The sequence below is a fragment of the Chrysemys picta genome, chromosome 12 (assembly GCF_011386835.1).
Source record: "Chrysemys picta bellii isolate R12L10 chromosome 12, ASM1138683v2, whole genome shotgun sequence".
Classification (NCBI taxonomy): Eukaryota; Metazoa; Chordata; order Testudines; family Emydidae; genus Chrysemys; species Chrysemys picta.
In genome coordinates, this window is record NC_088802.1 from 29,798,425 (window position 1) to 29,810,000 (window position 11,576).

Sequence of the window (11,576 nt, forward strand, 5' to 3'; positions counted from 1 at the left end):
CAAGGGCATACTGTTGACTCATATCCAGCTTCTCATCCACTGTAACCCCTAAATCCTTTTCTGCAGAACTGCTGTCTAGCCACTTGGTCCCTAATCTGTGGCAGTGCATGGGATTCTTCCGTCCTAAGTGCAGGACTCTGCACTTGAACCTCATCAGGTTTCTTTTGGCACAATCCTCTAATTTGTCTAGGTCCCTCTGTATCCCATCCCTACCCCCCAGTGTATCTACCACTCCTTCCAGTTTAGTGTCATCTGCAAACTTGCTGAGGGTGCAGTCCACGCCATCCTCCAGATCATTAATGAAGATATTGAACAAAACCAGCCCCAGGACTGACCCTTGGGGCACTCCACTTGATACCAGCTCCCAACTAGACATGGAGTCATTGATCACTACCCATTGAGCCCGACGATCTAGCCAGCTTTCTATCCACCATATAGTCCAATTTCAGGCTTATAATGGAAACTCAGTGTCAGCCTAACTTATGGTGTGACAGCAGTCATGACATAATTTGGTTTAACTGGTTCCCTGGAAGGCATCTTAATAAAGCAGCTGTGCAGAGCGAGTGGAGTATGATTAATGCATATTGTTGGAAATATACAGTTTAATATTTATACACCTGGGGAGAGGAGGGTTGCTCCTTCCTCTGTTACAGCGTTGGAATCCAATGGATGAATTGATGCTTTGAGGCACTTTTTGATTCATTCAGTGACTGTGGGACCCTTATATGAACTGGCATTTAACTAGATGAATTCAGGGATTCCACTATGGATTTCACAATGTATCATGGGGAATCGTGCACTACAGAGGTATGTGAAAGCACCTCCACAGGACACTAATCTGGTGGGTGCACTGAGGCAAGGCTTGATATTCTAAGTTACTTTCCTGAATGCCATCACACCAGTTGATTTGGTGCTCCTCTTCTCCCTTGCACCTTAGTTTAGTAGATGTGAACCCTGGGCAGAGCTGTGACTGCTTGTATGGCATTCTGCTCAGGGCACAAGAACTGTAAACCACTGTATTACCCCTGTGCTTTAGCAAGAGTAATCTTTACTAGAGCTTAGACTGTGTATCAGCTTCCTACCACATCTGTCTGTTTGCCTCTCCAGCAAACTCCTCGACACTCTGCCAGTCCAAACCTTGCCTTGTGGGTTTGGATCAGTGAAACCCAGTTCCCAAGTTCCCTAGAAACATCTCCCTGCAGCGTCCAGTCCCTCTCATTGGGCTGTCACAGATATTAAGTTTCCTGCCTCCAAAGAGACAGAGCACACACCAGCTTGTTAGATTAGCGGAAGACTCACATTTTACTTAAATATAACTACACTGAGATGGTTTATAGTAAAACTAAGAATACGTTTATTAATAAAGAACAGAGATTTAAGTGATTCTAAGCAAGAGAAAAAGAGATAGGTATGGTTAAAACCAAACGATGCTTTCTAGTGACTCGCTGTATCAGCTCAGAAGGATGTTTGTGAGGTGCAGCAATTCCTGGTGTTCACCAATTTCTACGAACAATTTATTAAAGGATTATCTAATGTGGTTGCACCCATAATGATGCTCCTGAAAAAGGAGTCCTGGTTTGCCTAGTTGACAGAGACTCAGTCAGTTTCTGATTGACTGAAGAAGTCATTCACCTCAGCAAACACCCTGATTCACCCAGATCTCACTAAACCATTTGTGACCGAGGCCAATGCCTTGAACTTTGCCATAGGCACAGTATTATCTCAACGTGCAGGCATCTGCACCAACTCCACCACTGTGTGTTTTATTCCTGGAAGCTAACCCTGGTGGAAAAAAACCCTTTGATACTTCAGACAAGGAGCTACTGGTGATCAAGATAACTTTTGAGAAGTGGTGACCAGCCTATAAAGATCCTGATTCCCAGTTCAAGTCTTGGCGGACCACAAGAATCTGGAGTACCTACAGACTGTTACCAAAATTGTGGGGAAAAAAATCCACAAATATTTGGCTTGTTTTAGGCTTACTTGGCTTCTGAGTTGCGGGTTGGCTTGTAGCCTCTTTTTTTTTTTAAATTGGCTCCCTGCCCGGGCCCAGCCAATCAGAAAGCGCAACTGGTGATTGCCGTTTGGCTCCAACTGCTGCGTCACCTCCCTGCGTGCCTGCCTGTGTGTGGTGACGTGCAGGTGAGTGGGGGGGCAACATGAGTGACGTGCTCCTGGACTGTGTGGGCTGCAGAACGGCATGACAGGAGGGTGAGGGACAAGGAGGCGCAAGGAGGGAGAGAGTTCAGGGGTGCACAGCAGACCCACAGTCCCAGATTGCAAGGGTGCACACAGGGGGTCCAGTCACATTAGGGATTGGTTTATTTTGGCCTTGTTTGGAAATGGGATTAGCTTGGTTTTTGGCTTATTGTGAAAGCCAGGTGCTTTATTTACAGCATGAAAGTTGGTAACTCCAAAAAATGGGAAGAAGGATGCCCTGTTCCACAAACTTTACTAAAATAAGACAGGAGATCTACATTACACACTTCACCTCTCTACAAAGGAAAAAGGACCGTAAGCTTTCTAAAATCCTACCTGCCACATGGGGCCACAACAGGGGTACCCCTAACTCACCCAGCAATATAGTCAATTTATCCAGCTACACACTCAACCCAGCAGAAGAGTCTGTCCTATCTCGGGGACTCTCCTTTTGCCCCAGCACCCCCACGAACATGATACAGTTCTGTGGTGATCTGGAAGCCTACTTTCGCCGCCTCCGACTCAAAGAATACTTTCATGATAACACTGAACAGCGCACTGATACACAGATACCCTCCCACCAACAACACAGGAAGAAGAACTCCACATGGACTCCTCCTGAGGGTCGAAATGACAGTCTGGACCTATACATAGAATGCTTCCGCCGACGTGCACAGGCAGAAATTGTGGAAAAACAACATCACTTGCCTCATAACCTAAGTCGTGCAGAACGCAATGCCATCCACAGCCTCAGAAACCACCCTGACATTATCATCAAAGAGGCTGATAAAGGAGGTGCTGTTGTCATCATGAACAGGTCTGACTACCAGAAGGAGGCTGCCAGACAACTCTCCAATACCAAATTCTACAGGCCGCTTTCCTCAGATCCCACTGAGGAATACACTAAGAAACTGCACCATCTACTCAGGACACTCCCTACACTAACACAGGAACAAATCAACATACCCTTAGAGCCCCGACCGGGGTTATTCTATCTACTACCTAAGATCCACAAACCTGGAAATCCTGGACGCCCCATCATCTCGGGCATTGGCACTCTCACTGAAGGACTGTCTGGATATGTGGACTCCCTACTCAGACCCTACGCCACCAGCACTCCCAGCTATCTCCGTGACACCACAGATTTCCTGAGAAAACTACAATGCATTGGTGACCTCCCAGAAAACACCATCCTAGCCACCATGGATGTAGAGGCTCTCTACACAAACATCCCACATACAGATGGAATACAAGCTGTCAGGAACAGCATCCCTGATGATGACACAGCACAACTTATTGCTGAGCTCTGTGACTTTATCCTCACGCACAATTATTTCAAATTTGGTGACAATATATACCTCCAGACCAGTGGCACCGCTATGGGCACCCGCATGGCCCCACAATATGCCAACATTTTTATGGCTGACCTGGAACAACGCTTCCTCAGCTCTCGTCCACTCATGCCCCTTCTCTACCTACGCTATATTGATGACATCTTCATCATCTGGACCCATGGGAAGGAGGCCCTGGAAGAATTCCACCATGCTTTCAACAGCTTCCACCCCACCATCAACCTCAGCCTGGACCAATCTACACGGGAGGTCCACTTCCTGGACACCACCGTACAAATAAGCGATGGCCACATTAACACCACCCTATACCGAAAACCCACCGACCGCCACGCCTACCTTCATGCCTCCAGCTTCCACCCCGGTCACACCACACGATCCATCGTCTACAGCCAAGCACTGAGGTACAATCACATCTGCTCCAACCCCTCAGACAGAGACCAACACCTACAAGATCTTCACCAAGCATTCTCAAAACTACGATACCCACACAAGGAAATAAAGAAACAAATCAACAGAGCCAGACGTGTACCCAGAAGCCTCCTGCTACAAGACAGGCCCAGAAGAGAAACCAACAGAACTCCACTGGCCATCACCTACAGTCCTCAGCTTAAACCTCTCCAACGCATCATCAGTGATCTACAACCCATCCTGGACAATGATCCCTCACTTTCACAGACCTTGGGAGGCAGGCCAGTCCTCGCCCACAGACAACCTGCCAACCTTAAGCATATTCTCACCAGCAACCACGCACCGCACCATAACAACTCTAACTCAGGAACCAACCCATGCAACAAACCTCGATGCCAACTCTGCCCACATATCTACACCAGCAACACCATCACTGGACCTAACCAGATCAGCTACAACATCACCGGCTCATTCACCTGCACGTCCACCAATGTTATACATGCCATCATATGCCAGCAATGCCCCTCTGCTATGTACATTGGCCAAACTGGACAGTCACTACGCAAGAGGATAAATGGACACAAGTCAGATATCAGGAATGGCAATATACAAAAACCTGTAGGAGAACACTTCAACCTCCCTGGCCACACAATAGCAGATGTAAAAGTAGCCATCTTACAGCAAAAAAACTTCAGGACCAGACTCCAAAGAGAAACTGCTGAGCTCCAGTTCATCTGCAAATTTGACACCATCAGATCAGGATTAAACAAAGACTGTGAATGGCTATCCAACTACAGAAACAGTTTCTCCTCCCTTGGTGTTCACACCTCAACTGCTAGCAGAGCACCTCACCCTCCCTGATTGAACTAACCTCGTTATCTCCACACTGATATATATCTGCCTCTGGAGATTTCCATTACTTGCATCTGAAGAAGTGAGGTTCTTACCCACGAAAGCTTATGCTCCCAGTACTTCTGTTAGTCTCAAAGGTGCCACAGGACCCTCTGTTGCTTTTTACAGATTCAGACTAACACGGCTACCCCTCTGATACTGTTCCACAAAGATTACCATCTTAAAACTGGTGAAGGGTTCTTTGCCTCGGAGTTCAAGGCATCCACATTTTTCAGTGGGACAATCAACAGCAGTTTGATATCCTAAATCTGCTGTCTGACGACCCATTCACAACCCAGATCCACCAGCCCTGAATGATGCAGATTCCCGACTCCGAATTCTGACTACAGAACGTCTCCTCTATCACAAGGGTTGTATTTATGTTCTGGAGGGATAACCTAGGATTTAGGAATTGAAACTATGCCATGATTTGCCATATGAGCCATTTTGGCCAATTCAGATCCTGGACTCTAGTCTCAAGGAGCTGCTGGTGGAAACTTCTGAATTTACATCAAGGATTATATAAGGTCCTGTGACCACTGCACCCATATCAAGAACCCATGATCTAAACACCTAGACATAGTTCTCCTCTGCCCACACCTCCGCAGCCTTGGTCAACTATACTGATGGACTTCATTGCAGAACTGCCATGCTCCCAGGGACACTCCGAAATCTTGTCTGTTATTTACCTTCTAACAAAGATGGTGCACTTCATCCCATTCCTACTGCAGGAGAGATGGTTCAAATCTTCCTGGAAAATGTCTTCCACTAACAATGTCCATTGTAACCAATGGATCATACTGGGGACCCAGTTAATCTCTCGATTTTGGTGGGAAATTCTCAGTCTCCTTAGCATTGAGTGCCTCACCTCATCTATCTCTCAACCACATGCTAATGAGCAAATAGAAAGAGTCAATCAAATCTTTGATGCTTTTCGAGCTACTACCAGGACAACTGGCTTCCCCTGCTGTGCTATGCAAAATTCATATACAACAGTGCAATCCATGCCTCAACCCAACATAGCCCAGTCTTTGAAAGCTATGGCTTTCATCCCCATTTCTACCCTGATTTACCTGTTATTTCCCCAGTACTGGCAACCACAGATTTAGCATCCCATTTACACTGGGTGTACCAGGAGCTCAAGGAATGCTTGCAGTCTGCCAAAGAAGCCTATAAACACCATTCAGACCAAGACGATCAGATTGCCCCAATCTGGTAGTAAGGGACTCTCTACCCAGAACCTTAAATTGAGACATCTATTTGCCAAACTAGACTACCAATAACTGGGCCCCTTCAAGATTACAGAACAGGTAAATCCAATGGCCTTCAGATTACAGCTGTCTGAATCCTTGAAGATACTCTCCATCTTTCACACCTCACTTTTAAAGCCCTATATTGAGAATCCATACCCAAACTGCTCCATCCCAACACCACCATCCATACAAATCTGTGGGCAGGAGAATTACTTGGTCCACTGAATCCTTGACTCTTGAAGAGTTAGGGGAAAGGCCAGTACCTGGTGGCCTGGGAAGGCTATGGTCTGAACAGATGCTCTCAGAAACTGGAAGAGAACATCCATTTCTTGGACCTATTGCAAGAGTTCCATCAGAAATACCCTAAGAAACTAGGCCCCAAGGCCCTTGGAGCTACCCTTGATGAGGGGGCGGGAGCAGGGGTACAGTCAAGAATCAGGGCTGGCAGCATAGCCAGTCTGGAAGCAGGGCCTGCAGCAGAACCAATGTGGAAGCAGGGCCTACAGCAGATGCAATCTCCAGGCAACCTAATGAGCACAGCTGGCTGTAGCAGGCTGCCTAATTGGTTACACTAACTGATTGGTTGGAAAAGTCAGCAGACTGGCTCTTAAGCCCAGCAGCAGCAGTTCAGTGGCTGCTTGAAGCATTGCCCATGGTTGTGGCAGCTCCTGCACCCACTTGTTCCCAACCTTGATTCCCACCTTTCTCCTGCCTTATTCCCCCCTTTGTTCCTGCTCCTGCCTTGACTTACTCTAGGTGATATGATCTTGACCCTTAGCTCCAATGCCTGACTTCTAACTCAGGATCTGACCCTGGGCTCTGATTCCTGGCGACTCTGGCTCTTACTAGAAGCCAAACTCTGGTTCTAACCACTAGGCACAATGGCTCACATCCCAGTCACTGACAGTGGGGTAAATGGCAGCTCCTTTAACTGGGATTAGTGGTTGGTAGGGGGAGTATCCTCTGAACACTTAGGGGAAGGCAGCATTGCCAGCTCTTACAGCTGATTGCAGGTCATGGGATTGTAGTGTCTGCAGGAGGAGCTGTCACAGTGATGCAAGAAGCTCCTCAAGTGCAACAATTTTCAGAGTAGGCATGCGGACAAAGCATTGTGTGAGAATCTCGGGGCTGCGGACAGAAACCTCCCCTGCCACTGATCCCTGTCTTCATGTATGGCCCCAGAGCAGACAGAGGGTCCCAGGGCAGCAAGAGGCAGCAGACGGCAAAGTTTGGCAAGTGGTGCTGCTGGGTCTTGGGCAGAGAAGAAGCCCCCAGGAAGCAGGGGCGTGGGCAGTCAGAGAAATGGTGCTGCTGGGTGTCAGACAAAGAAGTCCTGGGACAGTGGGAGGCAGAGAAGTGTTGCTGTGGGTCAAGACAGTAACAGAATATGATGGTAGTTCCCCTGTTTTAGGGGTGAGGAGAGGATAAGTGACATCTCCATCTAACCAGCCAAGGGAAGGCTTGCATTTTTGTGGACTTTAAAGGTTAACTTTTCAATCCATACTTACCACACACACATGGGAATAGAGGACACCTAAAAAGTCCAAGGCCAAGACTATGGTGAAAACATACTTTAGCAACAACTACATTATCAGTGCAGTGGTATACGGAGATTGGTGAAATGTCCCATGGTAATAAGTTTCATATTCAGATGTCAGGTTCTCAAGTTGTTGAGCATTTGTCTGTCACAAATGGAAAACTGTTACATGCTTTCAACATGAATGAAACATTTTCATTAAAGGTTCAAAATTTTATGAACATATAGACAAATGTCCTAAGTATTTTGATTGGGAGGGAGGTGAATGTGTTTGAGTTAGGTCACATGAGTCAAAGTTTTCACATGTGTATACACTGCAGTTTGACAACGTACATGGTTTGCATTCATATTCTGTTTATTGTATAATATTTTCTTCCAGAAATCACTGTCTCTTTTGTTGACCATTGACCTGTGACCTGATCTTGGAGGGTTTGTAGTTTTGGGTACCATATAATTCCTTTGTCAAGCATGTTTAATAGAGGTTATGAAAGCTGTAACAGCAAGTAAGAGATCAAATAATGGGGTTACTAGGCATCCTATGACACTGGTCTACAATTTTTGAGAAGTCATCTGCTTCAGAGATAAAATGTGCTATTTATTATGTATTTTGATGTGCTGAATTCAAATATGACAATTAAAACAACTGATTGGCTACTGTTTCTAAGATATTTAAGTTTTTACATTTTTATGTCTATGTATATTGTGTAGATAGAGTTTTAATCATAAATTGTAAACCTAGGTCTTTTCATGTGTTTATGGTGGCTTTACATGATAATATTTCACCTGTCCTGTTTATGTAACACTTTAAAAATCAGCAAAAGGGTTATATAAATAAAATTTATTATGAAACAAAAGGCAAAAAACTATTATGTACATAGTTTAGTCCTATTCAGTGTCTACTCGGCACTTCTTGGCTTGTCTCTTGTATTCATTAAATGGAGCATCTCTTGTCACTGTCCAGCAATAGTCTGCAAGCATTGATGGGCTCCATTTGCCCTGATAGCGTTTCTCCATTGTTGCAATGTCCTGGTGAAATCGCTCGCCGTGCTCGTCGCTCACTGCTCTGCAGTTTGGTGGAAAAAAATCTAGATGAGAGTGCAAAAAAATGTACCTTTAGTGACATGTTGCAACCAAGGCTTTTGTATGCCTGAGGAGGTTTTCCACCAACAGCCTGTAGTTGTCTGCCTTGTTGTTTCCGAGAAAATTTATTGCCACTAACTGGAAGGCTTTCCATGCAGTGCATGGTCAAATGCATCATCTCGAAGAAGTTCACGAAGTTCACGAATCTGAGGACCAACAAAGACACCTTCCTTTATCTTAGCTTCACTTAACCTTGGAATTTTTCCACGGAGGTACTTGAAAGCTGCTTGTGTTTTGTCACTGGCCTTGACAAAGTTCTTCATCAGACCCAGCTTGATGTGTAAGGGTGGTAACAAAATCTTCCTTGATTCAACAAGTGGTGGATGCTGAACACTTTTCCTCCCAGGCTCCAATGACTGTCAGAGTGGCCAATCTTTCTTGATGTAGTAGGAATCTCTTGCACGACTATCCCATTCGCTGAGAAAACAGCAGTACTTTGTGTATCCAGTCTGCAGACCAAGCAAGAGAGCAACAACCTTCAAATCGCCACTGATGTTGGTCATAGTTTATGCACCTCAAAAGTGGTTTCATGTTGTCATAGGTTTCCTTCATATGGACTGCATGACCAATTGGAATTGATGGCAAAACATTGCCATTATGCAGTAAAACAGCTTTAAGACTAGTCTTCGATGAATCAATGAACAGTCTCCACTCATCTGGATCGTGAACGATGTTGAGCGCTGCCATCACACCATCCATGTTGTTGCAGGCTACAAGATCACCTTCCATGAAGAAGAATGGGACAAGATCCTTTTGACGGTCACGGAACATGGAAACCCTAACATCACCTGCCAGGAGATTCCACTGTTGTAGTCTGGAGCCCAACAGCTCTGCCTTACTCTTGGGTAGTTCCAAATCCCTGACAAGGTCATTCAGTTCACCTTGTGTTATGAGGTGTGGTTCAGAGGAGGAGGATGGGAGAAAATGTGGGTCCTGTGACATTGATGGTTCAGGACCAGAAGTTTCATCCTCTTCCTCTTCCTCATCTGACTCAAGTGAGAATGATTCTGGTGCATCAGGAACCGGCAGTCCTTCTCCGTGGGGTACTGGGCATATAGCTGATGGAATGTTTGGATAATGCACAGTCCACTTTTTCTTCTTTGACACACCTTTCCCAACTGGAGGCACCATGCAGAAGTAACAATTGCTGGTATGATCTGTTGGCTCTCTCCAAATCATTGGCACTGCAAAAGGCATAGATTTCCTTTTCCTGTTCAACCACTGGTGAAGATTTGTTGCACAAGTGTTGCAGCATATGTGTGGGGCCCACCTCTTGTCCTGATCTCCAATTTTGCAGCCAAAATAAAGGTGATAGGCTTTCTTAACCATAGTGGTTTTACTGCGCTTTTGTGATGCAAAAATCACTTCACCACAAACATAGCAGAAGTTATCTGCACTGTTCACACAAGTACGAGGCATCTCTGCTCACTTTGGCTAAACAGAAACGTGTCCCTTTGCAAAATCAAACACTGACAAATAAGAGCACAACACTATGATTTCTAGAGCTGATATAGGGCAGTTTGTTCAGCAGAGTGATGTAAGCTTCGTTATGACTGCATGATCCATGACTTCTAGGAATAACATGATGCAATTCATATCATGTATGATGCAATACCAGCTTCAGATTGCATCATTCATTGTTTTGCCTAAAAAGCAAGTACTGTCCAAACCCAGTCATAGATTTATTCATAGATCCAGTCAAAGATGTATTTTAGTCATTTCTGGTTTAAATTGAGATCCCTTCCCTTTATAACTCACTTATCCTCTGCCATTCCCAAGTCAAGGGTCGTATATACTGACCCAATAGCATATCTTGAAAACTAGAGCCAAGCAACAATTTTAAGCATCATTTTCGTTCTCAGTGACCCAGAATTAGTAAAGTTTGACTACATTTATTTCAGAAGCATTTTGGCTGTAGAGCAGTGTGATTAAGCGCTTGTGCTATTAGTATCAGGCTTTATGGGAGTAGTTATGCTAAAAGCTGGGATTTAGCTAAAGAGATAACCCTGGGTCATAAATTCTGCACTCAATCTCAAAAGACAAACAAGAGACCACAAAGGATACAGCACACTGCAGAATTCTGCAATGAGGTTGCTATCCAGTATCTAGACAGTTAAACCATATTTACATATAGAAATTATTATTCAATGACTGATGTCAGTCACGAATATTAAGGGTTGATGCTTAATTATGGACACCCCAAAGGCCATATATGGACAGGAATGCATATTAACCTTATTATAATCAAGGTTAAGGATCAAATAAGGGTGTATATATCCTTACCGCTACCATAAAAAAGGTTTAAAAAAATACCACACTCAGTTCTTGTTTCTTCAGTTCATCAGATTCCCCAGACAGTGTAAACTGAACCAGGACCTCCCTTTGGATGGACTTGATTTACTTTCCCTTCCATCTCGATTTTCAATGCTCCCCATAAAGTTGTGAGTATGCATAATGCAAGATTGTAAGTATGAACAATGCAGGAAACCACTGTCCGGTACTTACCTTAGTCTCACGTTCATGTATTTTGTTTTTTCTATAATATCAGTTATGATTGTCTGTATTAAATAAAGTTAATCTGTGGCAAGTGCATGTTGCACACTCCAATAAATAAATTTATAATTGTAATACTGTATCAGTCTATACTTCACATTACTTTACAAATTATCTGTATGCAATAGTACACTTTCTGATAGTATAACATTATTTTCAGTTTCACAGCTGCTATTGTCTGGGGCTCCTGCAGTCAGCCAGGCTCCCTAGAGCCTCTCTGTCCCTCCATGTTTCCCCTCTTGA

The 11,576-nt window shown here is 44.7% G+C and overlaps 1 protein-coding gene across 13 annotated transcripts in view; it reads right to left on the bottom strand.

Moving 5' to 3' along the window:
- The window catches only part of LOC101935884 (butyrophilin subfamily 1 member A1-like), a 53,860-nt gene that overhangs the window by 40,872 nt on the left and 1,412 nt on the right, over positions 1–11,576 (bottom strand). The gene's annotated exons all lie outside the window — the stretch shown is intronic.